Source organism: Leptidea sinapis, chromosome 44 (assembly GCF_905404315.1).
Source record: "Leptidea sinapis chromosome 44, ilLepSina1.1, whole genome shotgun sequence".
Taxonomy (NCBI): Eukaryota; Metazoa; Arthropoda; class Insecta; order Lepidoptera; family Pieridae; genus Leptidea; species Leptidea sinapis.
Window position 1 is genome coordinate 556,924 of NC_066308.1, and position 27,177 is coordinate 584,100.

Sequence of the window (27,177 nt, forward strand, 5' to 3'; positions counted from 1 at the left end):
ACTCGTCTTGAAGCTGACACCCGCTACTGCAAGACCGTGAAAACCACAGAACAGAAAAAACTAGTGAAAGGTGCATCATGCCATTTTACTATGGAAACCGATGTCGCCAAACTCACATTTTTATCTATTAAATATGTAAAACACACACTTAATTCCAGCTTTATGATAGGCCTAAATTCACAATCACGAAAAGACAAATTTATTTACATCAATTACGCTAATCTCATATTCATAAAGTAATTATGACAACCTCAGAACTTTTTATTAAATTGCGAAAAATAACATATAAAACTTGAAGTAAAAGAAACACTGTGACCATAGATTTGACTTCTGTCAAAATACCTAGTGTCGTACGAAAATGAATAAACATATCGATAAATTATTGGATAAGTTAGTGAAAACTAGAAATGATATAATCATGGTTGATTTCTTTATACATACATTTATGCAGGTAATATACTTTATATTACCGATAAACTACGTCGTAAGCTAAAATAATAATAGGCCAATATTTTATCTTAGGTATAGTTTTATTTGGATGGACCGAGTCTCTCATCATCCTACTGTATAAGAAAGGTGATAAATATGACATAGGAAATTATCGCCCTATAAGTCTTATGTCCAATGTATATAAGATTTTTGCTAAGATCATCTTAAAACGGATTGAAAGAACCCTAGACGAAAACCAACCTATACAAGCAGGATTCCACAAAGACTACTCAGTGATCGACCACATTCACGTAGTGCGTCAAATTCTGGAGAAATACAGCGACTACCAACTCACATACTACATCGCATTCATTGATTATAGGCAAAATGGGAGGCGTTACTAGAACAAGGAATTGAGCACAATTACATTAGATTAATAAGAAATATATATAGCTGCAGCAGAATCCAAGTAGAAAAGGAAAGTACTCCTTTCAGAGTAGAAAAAGGCGTAAGGCAGGGAGACCCTCTATCTCCGAAATCATTCCCCGCAGTACTAGAATCAATCTTCCGAAGACTCAATTAATATCGATGCTCAACTGCTATCGCACTTAAGTTTTGCTGATGACATAGTGTTATTGGCAAAAACAGCAGAAGACTTAACCAGAATGATAAAAGAAATTGCGAGAAAGTGAGAGACTAGGGTTGGCAATGAATCCAGAAAAAACTAGGAAGATGACAAACGGGAACAAATATACTTTATATCTAGGAAACACTGAAATCAAGTATACAGACGAGTACGTATATCTAGGGCAGCTCAAAGTCAAAAAGACCCTTTGCAGAAGGAAGTGGACGGAAGAATTACAAATGGCTGGAAGACATACTGGAGGCTAAGAGAGGCTATGAAAGATAAAGAGCTCCATATAAACCTAAAAAGCAAACTTTTTAACACCTGCATACTACCTGTCCTTACGTACGGGTGTCAGTCATGGTCCTTAAATCAGATCACCTCAAACAAACTAGCAACTTGCCAGTGTGCAATGGAAAGGAGTATGCTAAACATTAAAAAGTCCGACAGAGTAAAAAAAATCGTCATTAGAATCAAAACAAAAACTACCGATGTAATAAGCAAAATTAAAAGACTCAAATGGCGATGGGCTGGTCACCTGGTAAGAGGACACGACAAATGGAGCAAAAGGGTGACATGGTGGTACCCAAGGGAAGGCAAAAGGAAAAGAGGCTGACCACAGAAAAGGTGGGACGTTGACGTTAGACAAGTGGCAGTAGTCACATGGAACAGAGTTGCTCAAGAAAGAAAGGAATGGAAAAGGTTGGAGGAGGCCTTTGCCGACTGGCAAACAGATCTAGGAAAGATAACCAAGCAACAAATATTAGTTTAAATTTATTCATATCTATTAAGTTTAAGATTTTAATGCTAGTCCTTTATATAAGTTTAAAAATTCATTGTACTAAGAGATCTTAATTAAAGGCTATATTATTATTATTATTTATATAGTTTTGTTTGATAGGATGCACAATGTTTAGCTCAATTCAAATAAAATCAAGACAGCGTACACGAATAGTCTTGGAAAGTAACAATATCAGTATTATATTTACTATTTATTTTTATAAGTGTTCATCGTTATTCTCTATAAGCCCAGGGGCCAGTAAGACATGGGATTACATAAGTTGTACAGCTTCAATACGATATGCACGTGCGGAAAGAAAATTTCCAAAACAAGCAGTAAGTAATGGTTAATAAAAAGAGAAGCTATAAGTACTAATGAAGTATTAATAATCTTATTAGTCTTATGATATTTTATATTACGATGTGCATATGCTACAATGATGTCAAACATTCTCAGAATTCATGGTTTCGATTTTTACAAAATTCTATGACGTATTTCCTCTACTCAATCTTACTCGTATCGATGGAACCTCAACATATGCCAAATATTAAAACTTAATTAAAAAATAGTTTGTCTATATTTTTAAAATTAACGCTTATTGAGTTTAAGTGGAATCTTTCACACATATTTTGTTACATAATAATTACCTGTACCTTGAATTTATAGTAGTCTCTCTTGTACATAATTACCACAAACATATCATAACATTCTGTTTAATTACACCCTTATCGCGTGATGCATAGAAAAGAGTAATACTTAAATACAATTTATAAAGATAACATTTATTTCGATAAAATTATATTGATATGAACATATATGCACTTGTTGAATAGCAATATTTTGTTATTGTTTACATTAATTATTCTAACAAAAAATGCATCTATTAAAGGTAAATGAACCATACGTCGTAATATTATGGTTCATTTTGAATTGTATATTTTGCACAACACATAAAAAAATTAATTGTATTTAAATCGCAAAATTATGATTACCGATGATAATCCCTTCGTTGGACATATTTTTATTGCGGCTATGGTTTCTACAGTTCAAAATGGCACAATAAGGGATATTTGTATTTTTTTAAAAGATAATAATGCTTCACTTCTTAGCTTCACTTGACATTAAATGACTGGTCTCACTTGAGCCTCAAGTAGGTACATTTGTACACAATAGTGGCGACAAAATAACGCCCACATGCCACTTCAACTAGTTTTTTCTGTTCCGTGGTGAAAACCGCTTAGGGGCCTCGTCAATGCGCATGTGTGTGTGTGTCATTCGTTTGCAGGTAGTTTCCGTACTGGTACATAATAATATGTCTTCTGTGACTTTGGTGTTCACATAATTTGTATATTAGTTCTGTAATCAAACACAAAAAGAAACTTAATTAAACTCTTTCGTAATCATAAATAAGTGACGTACTTACCAATGGAAACTTTTCTTTACTGTCGGAAGAGTCAGTAAATTACTTTTAAATAGAATATAATTTATTTTCAACTTAATCAAATACAGAAATAATACTCATATTATTATGTGTATGAGTTTGTGTGTGGGTCAACAGAAACCTCAAATGAACACAGTGAGCTATGAAATATCTATCTACGTAGTGTAGGCTTGTCGTCCACTCTACAGTTGTCTAGTTCGGTAAGCAAGAAAGTTTAAAAATGCTAACAAGGACCATAAGCTAAACACATAACATATGGGGTTATCTCGATAATAGAAGCCAGTTTATATTGAGCACAAAAAAGTGTCAAAAAATCTTTTTTTCGCTAATTATACAAGCTACCAGTAAAAGTTAATACTTAAGTAGTAATTATCTACTTTGTAAATTACGCTACTCTTCATTAGACAGTTTTTTTAATAAAAAGTATATGAATAGATACGTCAATGTTCATTACAACATTAATATTTACAAAAAAAGATAATCATTCCATCCCTGCAATGGAATGAGACTGAAACGGAAGTAATATTACGCTTTTTTTCATTGAATTTTTTTTATTGAATTATAAAAATAAGTACTCTTTATGCCTTTGTTCTGTTTGAAAAATATAATGTGCAATCTGGACAGAAGCATTAACTTTTCTCTCTTGTTAATTTTTTCTTATGGCGGAACTATGAGTTGTTACGGGAAAATTACTTATCTAATTAATGAAAGCATATTATTTTTGAAATCATATAGTTCTTATAATAAAAAAACAAACTATGCTGTTTTTTTATTTGACAACATAAACCTATCAACTATTTTAAAAACCCCAATGAGATAAAATCTCATTATTAACGGTATATTTGGTCTGAAATGAACTCACAGAATTCAAAAATATTTATTAGCTGAATGAACTGCTGACATGGAATAAAAATAAGTAAAATTATTTACAAAAAAAATTGTTTACAAAAAAAAATCATCGTCTCCGGACGTGTCTTGCAGTATGTACCTAATTTTCTAAATCTTAAGCTGCAACTCTTTTAATGCTTGGATCTGATATATCGACGGTGGAAAGGTAATATTTACTAAGCGACACTTTTTGCGAAATTGAGTTATATACATCAAACGATTCAGAAAAAAAAACTGCATCGTTAAGTCTCACTCTCATGCTTCTATGATGACTTTTGATGTCGCTTAGGTATTCGAATCTTAGGTTATTTTTTATAGTTTCCGGCGACTAAACGATAACTTTCTAACCTTTTTATTAAAAATGCCACATAGACAACTTTCCAATATAAGATATTATACATAGTAAATTTTACCTGATTTTTATTTTTAGTACTTTGGCTTTTAGTTTTTTTTTACTCTTAAGATATTTTTGCCCCCTTTTTTTATTTTTATTTTAGTGACTTATATATTTTTACCACTTGAGTTATTGTAATTAGGTTAGTCAATTATTGCCCGTTCTCACTATTTAAAATATGTCGTTTAGTATTTTTTTGTTAAATAGATTCAATTTGGTAGTATGTCGCTTGGTAAAACATGACCTGCCTACTTTATAAACATTTTTGTCGCTTAAATATATGTCACGTGATTTGATTTTTATATGAATATCTTGACAGTACATGCCAGTTGACAGTGTTCATGCAGTCATCGAAAATAGTTTAAAGAAAAAAATGATCTATGCACCCTCGCAATAGTATACTTTGTGTTTGCTAGTGTTTGCCACTACTAGGAAAGAGCCGTTTCCATATGAAGTTGAAAAAACTTAGCTATGAAGACTTTTATAAATGGGACGCTCCAATTGTCTAATATATTGCATTAAATATTTTGAATCTAATATTAGGTCCTTACATATGAAATTGGCGTTTTGTCCTACTGGCCACTCTGATCTAAAATATTTCCCCTTTGGTTAAGAATTTCAAATTCTAATTTATACAGCTATTTCCTATTATTTATTAGCTAGTCCTGCATTCGCGTTGCGAAAACCGTAATTCATTTTTTTTCCTCCTTTTTTTCATCTTTGCGTCACCGGGATACAAAATGGCATACTTGAAATATTGTGTAATTTACGAGTGCGATTTCCAAGGTGGCACCAATGCTGCAGACACGGCTCGAAGGGTTAATGATGTATATGGTTGCGGTTTTGCAAAAGAAACCACAGTGCGTTTTTTCGGTTCCAAAATTTTCGTTCTGGGTATTCCGACCTGCAGAACAAGCCCAGTGGACGGCTGGAGACCAAAAGTTGATAATGAAGAATTGAAGGCTATTGTGGAAGCGGATCCATTACAAACCACGTTCGAGTTCGGTGTTAGTGATAAAACTGTTTTAATTGATTAAACAAATTAAGTGTACGATTGAGCGGAGTATTTTGAAAATAAGAAAGAAAATAAGAAATTGAGAATATGAATAACAAACATAAGAAAAAAAACCAAAATGGTAAAATGTGGAAAAAACAATTTAGCAGCTAAATGGTGATCACTTAACACCAGATGACCTGTACGCTCGTTTGTCTTCCTCTTTCATAAAAAAAGGCGTTGGACATAAATGGCTAAAAGATTTTATAGAGCGGTATCCAAGATATAGAAAAAAATAGAGGGAGAGAAACGATACGATGGGAAGATGATATAAAAAAGATTGCTGGACCAATATGGAGAAGAACTACTTACGACATGTGGAAAATTCTGAAGGAGGTTTATGTCAGGGGACAAGCAAGAGATGAAAAACATAAGAAATGAATGTATATTACGTGAAATTTAGCTATAATCATTTAGTTTAAGTAATAGCATAACTTGAGAATATAACTTATTTAATTTGCTTGCAATAAAGGCTTCTTTCATTCATTTACAAATTAGCAGTACCTTGTAAATTGAAAATAAAATCCTGAGATTGATTTTTATCTAATGTGGCTCATTTTTGAGTCTTCTTAATGATATATGACTTTCAAATAAAATCAGATAGTTTAAAATAAGACAAATTATAATTTTATCCTATAAGCTGCAAATGGCAAATTAACATTATTCTTGTCTAAAACCTATAAAAACCTAAAGCCTATTTCAAAACCCGTAACTGTTGACTTGTTTACAAATGCAGGGTATCATGGGTATGATGTTTTTTCAAATCTCAATGATTTTCGAAAATACATGTTTAAGCTAATTAGGATCATTTTCGATGTTAGTATAATATTTTTCAACAGCAAATTATAGTCTGCATTTATATAGTTTACATGGTAACCGAGCCATTGTAAAGCTTTTATCTTTGTCTTCTCACATCCACAAATCCGTATAACTGGCACACATATCTTTGAAATAACGCTTATATTCTGCGCTCTCGAATCGATTTACAGAAACAATATGGTAAAGCTCTTGAAATTTCAATGCGATTCGATAGCAGAAGCTTACAGCCATTATGAAATACTTTATAATATGTGTTTTAAATATATTATATAGGTTTCGTTGTAGTTCTTATTATGAGATTATATTATCCTTTTAAGCAATCCTATAATATTGAAAGTAAGAAAGATAAAACCTGCATGTTCTGAGGTTGTCTTAGTCACTTTAATAATATGAGATTAGCGTGATTGTATTAAGTTCGAAATTGATGTAAATAAATTTGTAGTTATGTCTTTTCGTGATTGTGAATTTTCGGCCTATCATAAATCAGGAATTAAGTGTATGTATAACATATTCAATAGATAAATGTGTGAGTTTGGCGACATCGGTTCCCATAGTAAAATGACATGATGCCACTTCTTCTAGTTTTTTTCTGTTCTGTGGCTTGAACAATACATATTCGTAAATATGAAATACATTGATTTGATCTGGCGTAATAATATGACGTACTGAATTAAGAGAGGTTCACAAATACAGCTAACGTCCAATTAGGTCTTCCAATAGTCGATTCTTGTTCCAGTTTAACAATAACACTTCATTTACTTTTGCACAACAGCTTAAAACGATAATTAGTTTTAGCTGGGACTTAGACTTGCTGAACGTTTATGATCTACATAAAAGCTGCACAAATTTTTAATCCACAAATACCTGGACGTATATCGATTTCTAATATCCTTTTGCTTATATCTTCTAGAAGTTATAACTACACTATAAAATTGTAAATTCACATCCACTAATATCTGGACGGATCTCAGTTTCTAATATCCTTTTACTAATAAAGTTATTAATTATTAAAGTTATTATTAATAAGTTATTTATGACTTCACTTTGAAATTGTATTAGAATTCTCGTTTATTATTAATATTACCAGAATTTTAGTCTGAAAAATATAGACACATGTTAATACCATTAGCAAAGGGTTGTATGGGGTGGAGACCTATGCGGATGTCAGTCCTCCCTCCAATTAAGGTGACTTTGGTACAGGAAATAATGTCTTCTGGCTGCTATTCACTACTGAGGGATGATTAGAATCATCCTAAGTCATGTTTTCATGAAAAACCTTCGGATGATAACGGAACTCACGTTTACGTATATTTAAATAGTTAAACTGTCAGATTAAAAAAATGTATTGATTCTAGCGGTAATCGAACCCACAACCCTAATCCCTTCCGTAAGATACGGTTGGGGGGGAAACCGTTTATTCCACAGTTTGATGCAATTTTTTACTATCAAGTGTAATATATAAGGGGTCAAAGTAGAAAAGAGCCGTGCTATACTGTAAAATGTAAGTCCAATAGAGTTAAAATAGTGTGTCGAGACGTGTGAGGTATTGAGTACAACAATATTGGTGAAGTTTATTTATAAGTCAGGACTGTATCGCCATCATTGATTGAAGTTCAATACAATAGATATCTGTTGTTATGTAATAAGCCTATCTGAATTGTAGTGATTTATAACATGAAAGCGATTAAACCAACACGCACGGTGCCATCACTAGCCATCTCCTCTCCAAACAAATATATTGAGATGCTGCTTCTATTACGTTAGTTCCACGCACCGCGGTATTCATATTATATTTTCAATGTCACCATCTTAACTATTTTTTTTGTCTTTTTAATGACAATAAGGGGTGAGATGAGCAGGACGTTCAGTTGATGGTAATTGATACGCCCTGCCCATTACAATGCAGTGCAGCTCAGAATTCTTGAAAAATCCCAAAAAGCGGCACTACAACTACGCTCGTCACTTTGAGACATAAGATGTTAAGTCTCATTTGCTCAGTAATATCACTAGCTACGGCACCCTTCAAACCGAAATACAGTAATGCTTTCACATTACTGCTCCACAGCAGAAATAGGCGTCGTTGTGGTACCCATAATCTAGTCGGCATCCTGTGCAAAGAAGCCTCCAACTTTTAAAGCTGAATGAAAAACATTTATAAGTCAAATATTCCATAATTTTAAATTAAAATCATTGTCTACAATCTAGAATGTTAGAACATTAACTAACTATTATGCGAAATTGGTTTCAGATTGAAATCTCGCGTCAATTATTATCCAAATTCATTCAAACATGAGTGCTGAATAGGAATAATAAGAGAATACTTGCATCAGGTTAATCGTAAATAGACTTAAATATATATTTATATATTTAAGTTTGTTGTACTTTATGAACCAATTTTAAATAGAGCTTAGGAATTACTTCTTTCAAATATAACGGATACATGTATAATATAAAATTTTAAATGTATCCGTTATATTTGAAAGAAGTAATTCCTAAGCTCTATTTAAAATAATTTAATTATCATAAAGTACAACAAAGAACCACTGAAACTTCATTATATTCCACAAAGAGCTGCACCGGACTTGTGCCGCGGGGCGCAGCACAAACACAACCAATCAATTGTTTCCAATATTGTTTACTGATCTCATATGATACTTTACTATACTCATACTTTCTGATTCAATTTCTGTTCAACTTTGTGTTAAACTCAATACTATATTGGTTTTCAATTTATATTTTTGCTATTATTTGTTATTGGAATTGAAATTATAAGATTTAAATTTAATTAAGAATTATGGTAGCAAAAAATGTAAATATATTCAATAATATAAAAATGACTATAATTATGACTTTTTAACTGGGAATTTGAATATAAACAGATAATAATTAGACTGTAAACTAACCAACATTTTTTTTCCTACTGCACTTGACTCAAAGTCACATTCGAAACTTTATACGAGCTGAAGACCGGCCTTCGTCTAGCCCTGACCTGAACCATTTGTATGTTAAAATTGGTTTTTGAAGAAATGCCCTAAACGGCATTCTAAAATCGAATCGCTTAAAAATGTCTAGACTCTAGAACAAGCAGTAAGTAAGTTCAAGTCAGTTGGAATAGAATTCTTTTTTAATTTTTGTCTGAGACATAAATAAATAAAAGCATACAGGTTTTATTAAAATAACTACCTAAAAAGTGTACTATTAAAAAGTGTAAGATACTGTATTTGTAACAGAACTTAAGGCTAGTCTACGTATCATATACCAGAAAATAGAAGTTTGGATTTAATTTTAATAATTGGTCATAGGAGTACCATTGATAATCAGTACGTGTTAAAAAATAAGACAAATTCTAACTCAAGATTCTCTCAAAAATGGAAAATTTCCAGTTTGCCGCCTTTATGAATAGTATTTTGACATAAATAAAAAGATATCGAACGTTACAAAAGTCAATTAAGCAATTATTATAATCAACAACAAAATCAAACATTACATTTACTAACAGACATAAAACTAAACATTATGATAGTCATAAATGTTTATGGAGCATATGATTCGAAATAAACGTTTTTAATTGGTAAATAACAAGCTTATATTAGTGTTATCCGATACACTATATTATGACAAAATCCTTCATTATTATAATAAATGTGAATGTAAATTTGTTTATTTAAGGATTCGCAGGCAATTTCTAGTATTTTCTTACTTCGTTCTGTTATAAGCTTAAGGACTCAAGTTTTTAGTGAAGCTAAGCTAACTAAACTGTGGATAGAGCACATAGTTCGACGGTCAGATGACCGTTGGGGCTGTAAAGTCCTCGAATGGCGACCACGTACCGAAAGACGCAGTGTTGGTAGGCCCCCCACAAGATGGACCGACGATCTGATCAAGGTCCGGTCCGGATCCGTTCAAGATCGCCGGAATACGTTGGATGAGGGCAACGCAGGACCGATCGTCGTGGAAATCTTTGGGGGAGGACTTTGTCCAGCAGTGAACTTCTTCCGCCTGATGATGATGATGATGATGAAGCTGACTTAGCCGAATAAAATATGTTTTAGCACGATGTAATCGTACTAACATTATCGCAAAATAGTCCCTCGCCCCGCCTAAAATCGCCTCAGTGTCCAGGTATTCTAAAATATTGTGTGATGCACATATAAGTAAAACTGACAGTGTGTATTATCTGATTTTAAACATGAGCTGATAATGCAGAAAATGCAAGTAAGACATCCAACCGAAGACTGTATTCTGGTAATAAAACGAAAATTACCACTTTTATTTTTCAAACGTAACAAACATGTAGACTAAGAAAACAAAAAAACTTACAGAAGAAAACCAAAGAATAATTACATTATTCTAAGGATTTCTTTTTGTTAAATTGTCAACAATACATTTCATGAGACTTTAATTACAAGAAACTAAAGAAATAAACACAAATTATCGCTGCGTCAATCTCCTAACGTTAAAACGTGCTATAGGTAAGAACAGGGTGTTTACAAAATTACTTTGTAATTACAATTACTTTGAGAAACTCATCAAGTCTGAAGCAAGGGCAAAAAGTTAAGTAAACCGAAACTCGACATCAAAGCCTTTGTTTATGAACAATGTATTAATAAATGGCTTTTGACGATCATATATTATTAAGATATTTTAATAATTATATAACATTTAACACATTGTATCTTTGATTGGATTGAGTATTCCAGGTTTAACAATTAAGTGTTATGGTCTCCCTCCGCCATTTTTATGCAACATTTTATAATAAGATTCCATTTAAGAGATATATCCTTAAAAATCCAAACAATTTATATAATTTTATTTTTTTTAAGTTGTACGACGATTTATAAACGATACTAGGAATATGAATAAGCCAGAAAGGTATAAGTTGAATTTAAAATATCTAAATTTGATATAATAGATTTAACTTTTTTTTCATTATAAAATGGTTTATTACTTACACAGCTAAAATTTCTGTAAGAACTCATCTATCGTTATAAAAGCAGTTCTTGCGTTATGAGTCATATTACAAATATTACTATTTAATGGTGAGGGATCCTAGGAATTCGGAGCGAGAGTTGATGTGTTGCATTGTTGTTCAATGTGATACATCACAGGTAAGTTATCTTATATTTGTCTCCGTACATTAGTTAACATACATTGAAAATAGACTACTATCACGATTGAGATATTTGTCGTAATTCGAAGACTTTTGAGTATTCCGATATTATTACACCCTTAGAATAATGACACCAATAGATGTGGGATAGCCAACCATGATTTGCAGTTACAGCAATATATCTTTGCTATAAATTTAATGCGACGTAAATTTCTTTATAAAAATTATTTATTCAGTACGATCGTGGTAATCACTTTTATGGTCAGCCTTAAATGCTAAGTTTAATGTGTTCAGAAGAAATCACGAAAAACGATTTTTTTAATAATAGCGAGACTTAAATACTTAACAATTATCAATAACAATCAACAAATTTTACTGCCAACAATAGCGTTCTATACATAAGAAGGCTGCAAAGCATCCAATGCAACTCAATATACTTTTGACATAATGTCTTATCATTTATATCTACAAATGAATTGCTTATCTTATGAAACCAATTATAATTATAAAGTTCTCGGTGGGATAAATATCCATATAAAAATAAAATTCCGAAATAAAAACACACAACTTTTTATTTCGTCTTGTGATTAAAGCAATTAAGCGTGGAATTAATCCTGTAAATAAAGTCTGATACTCTCGCAATTTCCACTACAGTTTTATTGACGGGATAGCTGGCAGTTCAAATATTATTTTAAAGGTTTAAGTGTGAATGTGTCGAAGATGGAATAGATGGTACCATTGATTCTTACCACGGTTGCCACGGTGCCCACGATTCGATTATTCTCGCTCCTGTGATTCTCTGGTGTTAGAGAATTTGGGCTGCGATCAACACATACCATTGGGTAACAATCAGTATGACATTTAGATAGAGGATAATACAGTATCAGATCTTAATAGTTTAAGCTCAAGACGGAAAAGAATAATCATATTATTATTAATTCACTAATTGAAATATGCGCCAATTCTTTACAATTTAATTTACACCAACAATTTGAAAAAAAAGTTGTGACAGATTAGTGTATAGATGAGAGTTAATAAAAATGTACATTTTTTTATTTATTTATTCAATTAACAAAATTATCTTAAGATATATAAGAAATATAATAAAGACATACTCGCAAAACCTTAGAAGGTTTATGTGCGAGCGGTAAGTTCGCATTACAATAATTATTTTAATTACTTAAGACTTAATTTAACATATAGTAATAATATTAAAATATACATCATAGGTATTCCTGGTTATTAGATTCTAGATAGATTTTTTTTAACTTTACTTTGAAATTTTTCTTTTGTAGATATATATGTCTATAAGATCATCGGGTAATGTATTTAATATCCTAGGTAATATATAGTTACAGGTTCTTTTACCATATTATATGTTATTATATTTAGGTAGACAAAACTAATAAAGCTTTGGATGAGGGTAGCGCAGGTTCGATCATCGTGAAGATCTTTGGGGGAGGCCTTTGTCCAGCAATGGACGTCTTCCGACTGATATGATGATGACGATGATATAAAGCTTAGAAAAAGAGTAGTCAATATTTTTATATACCTAGTATATAGTACAGCGAGTCTCTTTTTGTTCCATTTATACTTCTTATCTTATACTACTATCCTTAAATTTAAGAATACATTTATCTTTGGTCAGATAGAAATCAAAGATGTATTATAGATGTTAGGAATGTGGCACGTTGAATAATTTTGCGAGTATGCCGAGTAATTGCAATTGGAGCAGTTTGAGATGTATAATGTTTGAGTTTGTGGGTTTAAAGGTTCTATACTCTAACGTGTTAATTAGCTTACAACATAATATGTATCTTATAGAGTTCTATTCCAGTGGCAGTTAATTTTAGTTAAGGCAGAAACTTTATTGTTTGATGCTTTATGGTGGTTTCAGTATTATATAGTGTAGAGTGCTCACCATAAAAAGAACTCATTATAGTTATCTAGAAACATAAAAACTTAATATATTATTCTCATAGGCACCAGTTGTAATCGTAGAAATATGAATCAACAATATAAAAGTACGTAGTCGCGGTTCGTTACGTTTGCCGTCTCTAGAGAGAACTCAGAACAACGAGCTTACAACATGAATCTTTCACGGGCGTCTTGGTGTCACAATACTGATTTGTAACCACTACTTAATAAGTTTTAATACTATCCCTACTGATTAGAAATTTTGTTAATGTTTGATTTTATTGCATTTCGATACGGGCACTTGAATAAAAGTAAGTCACATAATTGGACGTAATTCCAGAAAAACGTTCCAAACCACAATCATGTCGAAATTGAGTTAAGAACAAAAAACTGGTCACGTGATTCATAATAACGGGCTGACAAAAAATTACAGCCCTACTGTCAATCTTTAAATGACATCATGACTTAGTACACCAACCCACATGTTTGGAATACACTAATATGTATTTAATTTTAAACACGAATTCCTTAAAATACGATGTTAGTGGTTTGGAACGTTTTTCAGGAACTACGTCCAATTGTGATTGATAAATATTTGGAGGCATTTATATTTTTAATAGCAGCAGATATAGTTATCTCAATTTCATTACGGGCTCTACGATATTAAAACAAATGGAATGTACCCTTATTATCTGAAATGAGAATTATGTAATGAAAATAAGTTTAAAAGTTAGTTTGTTCATTTTAGATAATAAGTATACGATTCGAGTGAGAGTTCCAAGTAAGATTAAGTTTTATTAAGGCGCAGAATTTTTTTTCTTCGAGAAGATGAGAAGTAGCACTTTTTTAGGAGTAACTAGAGTAATGGTATGTCTTAGTAGTAGTTTTCTACTGCGTTACCCGATTGCGAAGTTTCATTTTTATTATCAACTATGCCAATATAAATTGGAGCTACTACTGATAGGATATATATTTTTTGAGATTTGACCCAACATAAATTTAGATTTTACGATTTTTATACTATGTTGATTGCATTAGATAGGATTCCTGGAAAGTTATTTTATAATTATTGTTATTATTAAAAGGCATAAAAAAGGTGTAAAAGGCATTTATTTTCTTAGAATTGATTCCCATAGAATTCTTTTTGATGTAAATTCTAACACGACCACCGCTTCGGAAAGAAATGGCACTCTGAGAGAGAAGAAGCGGCGCAAGAAACTCTCCAGCAAACTTTTTTTACTCTTTAATAAAATATACAATATTGTACTGTCTAGACTAAAAGTGTATACATTTGTCCTTAAATCTATTATGTATCTTATGAAGCCCACTAGAATAAGTTATAATCAATTTCTTATTTTTAGTGTTATCTAATGAATAGTCATAATATTTATTTCTTTGAATTTTTCGTTGCGAGACTGTCTGCAGGCTGCTGTGAAAATAACTGAAGTACACTAATCTAGGTTTTTTATCAAACAGAAAATTATAAATATGTACAAATTTCATGTAAAATTTCTTATATTAAGGGCATGCATTCGGAAGATTTAATGGAAAAGTGAATGTGTGTCCTAATCCTAAGGGCTGGCCTAATTTGCGAATTGTTGAAATTACTAAACTTCTTGCTTTAACTTTAATTATTCGGATATAGCTTAAGTTTCCATTCGTAACCAAAAATTATCACAATACACTATTATTTTAGTTAAGATAAAATAGTTACAAGTTAAAGATTTTGCTAGGGTTAAGTTGAACTAAATATTCACCACTGATATTTACCCATACTCAATACTGCTTTTTAATAAAGGTTTTTGTAACTTAATGTGTAACCTTGTTTTAACAATAAGTACTAAGTAGGGATAATAAACTTTAGTCTATGATACAACCAAATAAAATATTATTGTGGTTATTCAAAGAAAGAAATGATAAGATACCTATAAAGGAATATAATTTTCAAATTAAATTATTTTCATCAAATGTGTGATTTAGGTCATATTTTTTAGGCATCATCAATTGTATATTTGCTAGGCATCATCAATATCTGCCAGCAACTATCGGCTGTGATAATAAAGGAGAATTCATTTCATTTTTTAATAGCCTGTCAAAGTTATCATTGGTATGGTCTATCATATCTGGCTGTAAATTACACACGGATCAATTTTAACTCGTATTTATTCCAGTAATATTATTTTGACAATTAAATAATACACTAACTACTACTACGATTATACATTTATAACAGATTTAGCGTTATTTGTGTAAGCTAGACAAACAGTTTACTTATTATAAACATAAATAAAAAAAAATGTAACAATATATTTTACAGTACTATGATTACATTACTTAAAATAATTATTACGGGGAAGTGTACCAAGAATACCGAAATAGCTGCCAGCGCTTGGATTGCCAGTAGACCTATTGAGGCGAGAAGATTTTACTTTGTACACTCTCCGCGCCTCTGGGCTCCACGGGCCAAGTGTCGCGACACTAAATGGCACAAAGATATAAGACTCAATGAGACCGACATATTTGCGACGTTTGCTATCTTCGGCAGTCGAAGCAGCAGCCCCAGCACCAACTGATGTAACTTGGACATGAAGGAACCAGAGTATCGACGCAAGTCGTGTCCCGTCCCCAAGATTATTGTTATATACTTTTAAATTATTAACTTTTGCCCGAATACCATATAAAAGGGATACCCAGAGAACAAAAGCATGAAGATAATATAATTTTATGCATATTATGCACACTTATAATAAAGCAAACCAATATATATAAAAGCTTTTGGTACACAACAGTTAATGTTTAATTAAAGCAAATTTTATATTTAAATTATTGTGGTTTTCTTTTCGCACGCACGAACGCACGATGCGTTCCGGCTTGCGAGTCCTCACTCAAATCATTGCATCCAGGGAAATAATAATAGAATTAATAAGTTAATATATATTCTATCAAGCTAATAAAGATCGCAATGTTTATAGGTAATAGTTGATTTAAACTTCAAGCACAAGAGATTTTAGATATTTTTTGGCAAACGGGCAAAAATTGATGAGGTGGACCCATGGACATACGGACATATGTTGGTAATATGCTCTCTTAACTAGAAGTCCCTAGATCGTATAGGTTCGGGAAACTGCAGCCGGTAATTCATTCCACAAAGTGGCTGCACGAGGCAAGAAGTTCCTCGCAAACGCACAGTTGTAGAATGCAAAATATTTATAATAGTGTTCGTCGCTCCATTGGAACTAAATTAAATAAACATGTAGCTAAAGATGGTAACCTCGATGTACACAATGGAATTCAGAATTTTCAATAACCTGACTTAAGACCTTTTGTTAAGGTGTTACATTAAGGCATGAATTATATTTATATTGGTTATAATTTCAAAATATTTATTGTGACGAATTCTCACAATCAAGCTTTTGGTGCAATGACGTTCGATACATATAGACAATGCAACTCATACAAAATCAAAGCTGAAATATGGCACACGCCACAAATGACACCATAATAATCTTTGACAGCTATGTCTTTACATTTCTGCGTTTACTTCAGTTGTTTAAAATATTATCAGTCAATAGGCAGCAATGTAAACACTATTTCAGTTTCAGCTGCGTATTTTGAATTTAGAACCCGATTGTCCCATTCTGACAAGCGGATCTTGTCTGGGGGCTTGTCAATAATATTGTACCATATTTAAAGAAAATATATTCGTTATATTAAATTACTTCCGCATTTTGCACATAAATCTTATATAAATAAAATAACCTTACCGATGATAATTCACACCACCTTTTTTGGAGTTGTTAATGCATTATTGAAGCATTTTTTATTGCACAATTAGGCTTGTAGATTGACGCACAGCTGACACACGACTAAGGAGAAAAGTGTGCTTACATTGTCTTTAAGCACACTTTTGCCGTTCCGTTATCAGAATGCGAATGATATGTCCATATGTATAGAACGTCATTGTTCTGGTGTATAATAAAATTGCTTACTTCGTGGCCACAATTATTATAATATGTTAATCTCTCTTGCTTATTCTTTAACAATTACTTTACAACTTTATTTATATTCAAAGTCTGTTTCCGACCAAACGCTCGATAAGAATGCCCCCACTTTTTAAAAATAATCGACTATATTACCTTTCGTTCTCCATAGACGAGTTCTATCGAGATCATTGATCATAAAAATAAACATGATTTAACTGACAAATTTGTAAAACAATAATAAATAATCATAAATTAATAACATTATTAAATTGAAAACTATATCTCAACAGTTACTGCTAACAAGATTGGTACCGTCCGACGAATCATTAAAATATAAATACGTACTTACAGATCACATATTCTTAGTACGACATCATTATATTTACAAATATAATTCTTAAAATACACGTCATAGATACGTTGAACAACTGAACCGAAATACTGTAATACAAAATGAGATTACAACAAAGTTTAACTGTATAATCATAATATTACATTGGATGTTATAATAATTTCATTATCAAAATAAATGTAAATGTTTTTGTTGCAGTCATTATAATTAAATAGTATTTTATTTCTACGAACACCAAACTGAATTATGGTCATGTATTTGTATTATTAAGTCTAATTTTTTTTTAAGTTTATGTCGACTGTTTATCTAGGATCTCTTCATATTATTTTGTTGTCAATGAAATTTTGAGAGAAATAGAGAATATTTTTTATAATTAGTTTTGTAGAAATATCTTTTCAATGAAAATCGCATATCTTAATGTGTTTGTAAACCTTTTAATAAAATGTTTTTTAAAGGATCAAGCATTACTTTTACGCAAAAAACCTAACGCTTACAATACAGTTACAATTACATGCATTTTAATCCTTTAAAAGGTATTTTATTTCAATTGGTAATACTAGCATTAATGAAATAAAATTCTTTGAAACCTTATTACGACTTTGTTGTGTTTTATTGGTATGTTAGTGTAAAGAAGTTTAATGTACTTAATACAATAAGATTAAAATCACAAATAAATTTTATGTTATATAAAATAAGCTGTAAGTTTAATTTCACATTATAAATTACTAGCCTAGATCAATATAAGGCTAGTAATATTATTTATATATCAGGTAGGACCTCGTCCAAATAAAATAAACAATTGATAACAATGTTAATTTGAGTTACCAGCTTATAGAAGCCGAGTCCACCATCTTAATTTATTGCTCAGCCTATATCAATGACACAATCTTTTGTCATGCAAATAATAAGGACAATGTAACATTAAACAGCAAATTTGAATGATTATTTATATGCCATATAGTTTTATAGGCAAATTTTTACAATAGGAATCTTTGTTTGGTGATAAAGGAAAATGGAAACCTTAATACCAAAGAGCGTAATTTGCGTTATGAACGTTCATAGCTAGTTAGATGCATTCTATAGCACAAAGATTTATTTATCTATAACCTTGTAACTCGGACAATGATTGGATTTCTATAGTTACTAAATATATTAAGTTCTCTAGATTTACCTAATTTGGAGCAAGGAAAATTGTGTGAAAGTGAATCAATTATAGGCATAAATGGTTTATATTACATCAACCCATTGTTTGCTGAACCAAGAGATAGTTTGACCTGGAATAGTGTATATTTGTAAACATAAGTCCTTGAGTTTTAGCGAGAGTAACGAACAGCAAGTATATATATATATAGATATTGTATTATATATCCGAAAGGGTTTTCGTTTTCGCTTAAAGCTCCCAGGCGGCTTATTTTTTCCGACATCTTTAACAAATATCGTTAATATATAATGTGTATATAACACATGTGTAGTGCACTTAAAGAATTATAAACTCAAACCTTCCTCAAGAACCTGCTATCCATTGGTGAAAACTGCATGGAAATCGGTACAATAATTTTGAATTTATCGCGAACAGACAGACAGACGCGGTGGAGGACTTTTTTGTATAATATGTAGTGATAGTACGTTATTGGATAAGGTGTCAATCTAGATTTAGTGGTAATAATTTCGGATGAAGTGCTTTCATTAGAGTAGTCACGTAAGTTGACATAATATTATTGTATATGAAAGTTTACAATCAAGTAAACTTTAATATATTTTAGATATCGGCTTTACTTAAAAACTTTAGGTTTAATAATAAAAAAACACTACTAAAATCATTCTTAAATATACAGAAGATTTTTTTAACACAAAATAATAATTAAACGACATAATTATACGAAATCATTGTATAACTTAGTTGCAGTAGAAACTTCTGTGAATTAAGTTGTAATGGTGTATTTATTACTAAGGAAATTAGCGCACATTATCGATAACTATTCAGACGAGATCCCGTTATGGATTAATTCAAATCATATTAAAACATCTGCTCGTAGTTTCGAGAAGATTGTGATACCAAAGGTGTTGGAAGTGAGATTAAGGATTTGAACTTTGCAAAATTTTACCTCTGAACGGCATACGGTTGCTTCGGATTATATTCACGGTACCTTTAAGCACTACACTACTTGTTTTTAAGGGTCACCAAAATATAAAACCTTACAAATAATAAACTTGTACATCAATATAGCCATATATTTGGTTCTTTCCTAAATACTTTTATTTTTAATTATAATATCTTTATAAGAACATTATTATTATTCTATATATATCGCCGCTTATTTTACAATGGCGGGATTTTTTCTGTCGCTATTCAGTAATATGGGAGACCCTAATCGATTTGCTGATCATAATTGCTGGTTTCTTAAGAAACTTGAGCATCGCTACGCAGCATTGGGCAGGTCGTATTACTTACTATTTGGTCGTCATCTTAAAAGTAAAATAAGGGTGTCTTTTCATCAGTACATACTAGTCTGCCTAGGAGTACTTGTAAAATAAAAGCAAGCATACTAAAGCTAAACATTTATAATAAAGCACTTAGAATAAATTGTATAACACTCATGTCCTTTTAAGCATATTTGGATTAAAGGTTTTTAACGTCATTGGTATTTTTTCATATATTTCAGAGGAAGCGTAGATATAATTTAAGATGCTACTTGTAATCTTTATTCTCACCTTAAATCATATGCATTTCGTTTGTTGTAAGTAGTAGGAGTTACAACTAGGTTAGAATACAGGTCCTATCGTGTTTAATATCCGACATTCTTATCGATTCAACATCCAGTCATTTAATACAAATACTTTTGTATTCAACGACTTTTTTTACCATTAATTAATTACCATTTAAAAGTCTGCCCGATAAATAACATTATTTTTAAGTTTAAAAACAAAACTTATCTTCCTTCTTATTTAAACTTTTCCCCTTTCTAAAATGGGAGAAATTTTACAAGGTTTAGGATCTCAATCACAAAATTTAAGTAATAATTTTATGTGTAAGCTCTTTGTCTAATACGAAACACATATTTTTGTAAAATATAATAAACACAAGCCGACCACAAAGAGCTACATATTGTTTGTAATATGAAAAAAGGTTGAATGTCGCTATTGTGTTTTTATAGTGGCACAAGATAATATTATATCAGATATAGAAAATACCTTTGCCTATCTTAAAAGAAATCTTACATAAGATTCCTGATCCGTTTGTTATTCGGACATATTTTATCAGCAACAGTTAAAAAAAGTTGAAAGTGCCAGATAGCCATATTTTTTAAACAATTTGGTTTGTCTTATTTCAACATACTTCTTATAACCTTTTTAATTTATAAAGCGTATTAAGATTTGAATTTAAAGGGCCATGCTCGGAGTTTTCCTGCGAGATTAGATAGATTAGATTAGTAGGAGAACCTAAGTTACCGACATAACCCAAATAGTTGCTAAACTGAAGTGGCAGTGGCTAGGGGACACAGCTTGATGGAGAGATGGCCGTTGGGGCAGTAAAGTCATCTAATTGCGACCACGTGCTGGTAGACGTAGAGATAGACCGACGATCTGGTCAAGATCAACAGAATAGATTGGACAACCAGTTCGATTCAGGCAGGCAGCGCGAGCACACGTGCCGCGTTATCTGTCCTCCTTCGAATATTTCTATTACCTGCGTTATCGCACTATCTGCTCAGGCCACCTGGGCTAGCTATTGTTATCACGCGCTATTGTTCGGGACACTTTGAGTCTCGCACCTGCTACGTTCCTTCGCGGAACGTAGTCTAGTTATTATCAGTGTTAATTACCCGGTTTTACGATCGTGTTAGTTAGCATCTGTGCTGTGTTTCGCGATTCTGCACGCTAATCGTGTGTGTTTGTGAGTTGCAGTTCGTACCGTGTGTGTCTTCTCCCCGGGGGCCTGCACAGCGTGCATCGGGGTTCCGGCCCAGCCAGTCTACATCCAGTAAAGCTAAGTCTTAGGCTTAATTACTATTATTAATTTCTTTTAATTTTTGTATATTTCATTATTATTAATAGTATTTTATTAATGTACAAGTGTACAAATTAACTATAGTTGTCCACTTAATTATTATATTCCCCCTCTGCCTGGCTCGGGCAGCGGGGTTTGTCACCCGCTCAACTTAGCTAAATATTACAACCATGGCTTCACCAATGGTTGCCGACGAGGACTTTTTCAGCGCTCTACTTGATAGGTTCCTTACGGAGATGTTCAATAAGTATTGTTTTCGCACTAGAATCATAGATGGCGCTAGGCTCTACTTGGGTCGCGTTTACACAAGTTAATACTTAATATAGGATAAGAGGAAGTTTATTTATTTTTATTACCATCCCAGCGGAAACTCCACAGGGAGTGCCGCTTGCGCCTCTCTCTCCCCATGAGAAGGTCGCCTTCGATGAAGGCTTAGAGGGCACCTGCCCAAAGCCAACTGCAGGTGGTGTTTAGTGGGTAGGCACCTAGGTTTCACGTGAGTCCCACATAACCAACGCATCCCTTGATTGGGCGCAAAAAAAAAAAAAAAATATTGAGCTTATACAATACTTGGAGGTTAGAGATATATATAAACAGTGTACTTGAGTGTTAATAAAGTGGTTAGTAATTAAGTAATGGTGAGTGTTCTTATTTGTGCTTGATCCCGAACAAACGAATTTGTACAGGGTGCCGAAACTAAGGATAATGAACTTGGACTTGTAAACCGTGAGTAATAGACATAGTGCAGAGGAGTGAAATATCAAGATATAATTTAGACTTGTGAATAATATTGCTGGCGTCTTGTGGACTTAGAATATTTGTGCATTTATTTACATTGACTTAGAAAATATTGCTTGTGCCATAGACTTGTAATCTTTTGCTTCTATATAACAATAACTTAGAACTTTTTTGCTTAACTAGTTTATTAAACATTGAAATATTTACTGTTCTGACGGAAAACAACTGTGAGATGGCCAACGAAATTCTTATTTTACAAACTGAGCTATACGAGAGACTTCAAAAGGCTGAAATAAACTATAAAAAGTCGCCAAAAGAGAGAAATAACATGTGCATATATCGAAACAAGGCTACAGACATTGGAGGAGCTTTTTCAGGAATTTAAGGAAGGCCATAAAAAGTTAGTTTCCACGGTACCACAGAGCAGTAAAGAAACAATGACATATTTTACATTTGATACATATGATTCTTTTCAAGAAAAATACACTACATATAAAACATTGCTCAAAACTGCCCTGTCAACTGCCAAACCATCGAGTTCATATGCGTTAACACCTGAGACAGTGAAAATGTCAGAAATACCACTTCCGCGAATACAGTTACCTATATTTAGTGGTAAATATGAAGAATGGCAGAGTTTCTATGACATGTTTGTTTCATTGATTCACAGTAATACAACTCTTTCTTGTGTGCAAAAGTTACATTACTTAAAAGCTAACTTAACTGGTGAACCAGAGACATTATTACGCAATTTTGCGATTACAGAACAAAATTATGAGGATGCTTGGAAACAATTGGTGAAACGGTACAACAATAAGAGATACAATGCTAACGCTATACTTACAACTTTATTTACACAAAAGACTATCACAACTGCATCAGCATATGCGTTAAAGCAATTGCTTGATACCACTACGTCATGCTTACAATCACTACAGAACATAGGAGTTGATACGAAATCATGCGATGCATTTATTGTTTACCTTGTTGTATCTAAATTAGACACAGAATCACATAAGCTATGGGAACAAATGTTAAGTTCGACAGCTGATCTACCAAAGTGGGCACAACTAACTGAATTCTTAGAAAGTAGATTCCGCAGCATTGAAATGATTGATCCTTGCAAGCAATCTGTGAAATCTTCAGTTGTTTACAAAGTGAACCAGTTTTCAAAACATAAGTGTTTTCATACAGCACTACCACAGATTACCAAATCCTCAATAAGTACTTGCGCTTTATGTAACGGTTCACATTACATATATCACTGCCAAAAGTTTATCCAAAAACCAATACAAGAGAGAATCGATTTCGTTCAACACAAACGACTGTGTTTTAACTGTATGTGTCCAAATCATATAGTGAACAAATGTCACATCACACGATGTTACACATTGAGAAAGACGGGTCGATACACAAAGAGGATAATAATAGTGAAGGAGAACTACATAATGAAACGAGAGTAATCGCTAACTTTTCACAAGGATTACAAAGCCATAATGTACTGTTAGCTACAGCTGTTATTAACGCACACGCAGCTAATGGAGAAAAATACGTCAGACGGGCGCTATTAGACCAAGGCTCACAAGCTTCTTTTATAAGTGAATCAACTGTACAGCTCCTTAATCTTAATCGATCGCAAATAAATGGTGTGGTGTCAGGCTTGGGATATGGGCAAACAAGAATAAATTATTCAGTTTCATTAATTATTGAATCACGTTATAATCCAACTGTTAGATTTTGTATAAACGCGTACGTATTAGGAGTACTAACATCATTGCTTCCAGGAGATCAACTATGTGCTTCTGAATGGGTACAGTTGAAACAATTGCAGTTAGCTGACCCAGGTTATGCAACACCAGGCAAAATAGATATTCTTTTAGGCGCAGACGTATACAGTGAGATTTTACACAACAAAATGATGAAACACCCAGAGGGCAATTTAATTGCACAACATACGGCTTTCGGATGGATACTGTCTGGACGAGTACCAAGAGATGCAACACACAAAGAGAAAATAATAAATATGCACATACAAATGAGTAGTGATGATATATTGAAAAAATTTTGGGAAGTCGAAGCTGAACCCGATTTAATCCAGAAGAAATTTACCGTAGAAGAAGAGATGTGTGAGAAATATTACGAAAAAACTACAACTAGAAATGAAAAAGGAAAATTTATAGTACGATTACCTTTTAAAGTCGAAAATACTCAATGTCAATACGGAAATACAAGAAAAATAGCGGAGAGAAAACTATTATACCTAGAGAAAAGATTAGAAAAAGATATTAAGTTGAGAACTGAATACGAGAAAGTAATGAACGAATATCTTACCTTAAACCACATGGAATTAGTTCCACTCGACGACTTAGACAATCCACGAGCTATCTACCTTCCCCACCACGCGGTTGTTAGAAATGATAAAGAGACGACGAAAGTACGCATAGTGATGAATGCTTCTTCTAAAGGAAATAACGGCATTTCACTCAATGATAACCGTATTTCCTCCTCTCAGAAAAGAAAAAAGGTTGGACAAGGGCAGCGTAGGACCGATCGTAATGGCGATCTTTGGGGGAGGCCTTTGTCCATCAGTGGACGTCTTCCGACTGAAATGATTATGCATGAGCATTAAGATACTGGAATTAATTTTAAATTTCATGTTATTTTCAAATGTCCAAATTTAAATTTTAAATGTCAAAATTAGTTTCTGAGATTATATTGACAGATGAATATATATATATACACAATTAATTTTAAATTTCATGTTATTTTCAAATGTATTTCTCTATGAGTTTCTGAGATTATATTGACAGATGGAAAATATACTAGGGTGGCGCAAAAAACCGACCATTTATTTTTGAGTCTCGAGTGAAAAAAAGTCAGTTTATGATGTTGTAAGAGCCCTCTCCAAAGAACAGCTCAAAAAAAAATTTTAAGAGGTCGCTCCAAATTTTTTTAGGTGTCAAAAATCGATATTTTTCTTTTTTAATTGTTTTTCTCATTACGTCATAATTATATAGACGAATTCCTGAAAGTTTCAATTCAAAATTTAAATTTTGAAAGGTCGTTCATAATTTTTTTTAAATTTCACAGTCAAAAAATGTTAATCCAATTAAATAAGTCACTAATAAATTAAAAAAAAAATATGAGCTACGTTTTAAAATTCACATTTCCAACTGAAACTGAAAGTTGAATGAAAAAAAAAAAACGATTTTTGACGATTTTTGAAATTAAAAAAATTTTGAGCAACCTCTTAAAAATATTTTGCTTAGCTGTTCTTTGGAGAGAGCTCTTAAAACATCAAAAACTAACATTTTTTCACTTGAGACTTATGCCACGAATTGAACGCGAGAGTTTGCGGGTTCGAGTCCCGCGTCGTTCATAAAATTTTGTTTTCAGTTTTATTTGTGTAGTAGCAATATTATTATTAAAATCAATTTATACAAATACACAGCAATGTTCAAGAGTCACAAGAAATACTCTCGCTCGTCTCATGTGTGCTGGTCCTAACACCTTTTATTAATTCAGAATTGAAGCAGAACTGTAAATTGAGTTAGCTCGCCGGATTGCGTGTCAATTTAAATGCCACGGCTGATTTTTCGCTTCACTCATTTAACACGTCCTCGATTCGTTTATCGAGTAGATGAGTTTCAATATACTTTAAAATAACGATTTTTGATATTTGGTAACCTCAAAGTAATTACATATTTGAAGACATAGACTAAAATTAACTTATAGACCAACAAAATGTGCTACAGAGAAAATAATCTCTAACGGAGAAACATCAAGATTTTCCTATCTTTGGAATGCGAATATATTGTTCCTCTTGCAGTTTTTTTTTATAAACAAGTCGTAAGCAGTCAACCACGCTTAGCATTAGCTCCTTATAGTCCAGGAGGAATCGGCGCATGAATGTACCGAAAACTATTCCACCTTAATTTTTTTATGCAGTCCTCTTCAAATTGCCCTAATGATGACATAAATGCATGTTGCTTTATTTCAAAAAATAATATAAGAAAATTGCTCGATTGAAAATTAAAAATTCCTTGCAATAGTTTAAACAACACAGGGCTTAAAAAATATTATTTATATATTTTTTTGATATATTTTTGATGGGTCAAAAGTAGCCAAACTTGAGATTTTACGAACTTTTAAAAAAAATTGACTTTATCGTGAAAAGTCATGGGACCTTTTTTATTTCTATTTTAATAAAGAATTTATAAAAATGTTCGGTTGACAAATAACCATTGTTTGCATTTGTTTTAACAATGCATTTATATCAACTGTAGGGCAGTTTGATGAGGATCGCATAAAAAAATTGAGGAGGAATAGGTTTTAGTAATCATACGCCGATGCCTCCTGGACTATAAGTATTTTGAATATTAAGCCACTAGCTAACGCAGACAAATCAAAATTGATCACGCATTATCGAGCTGTTAGGTTGTCTATGCGCTATTATATTCTTAAATAAATAAATTTAAATAATAATAAATAATAATAAATTTATTACCAGAATTAAGATACATACAAAGAAATTAAAGTTAACACAATACACTTCAACATAATTGTGAATATTTGAGTACCTTGTACGTTATATGAACTGAGTGTTGGCTCTGCACTAAGCAAAGGTGCTTGTGACA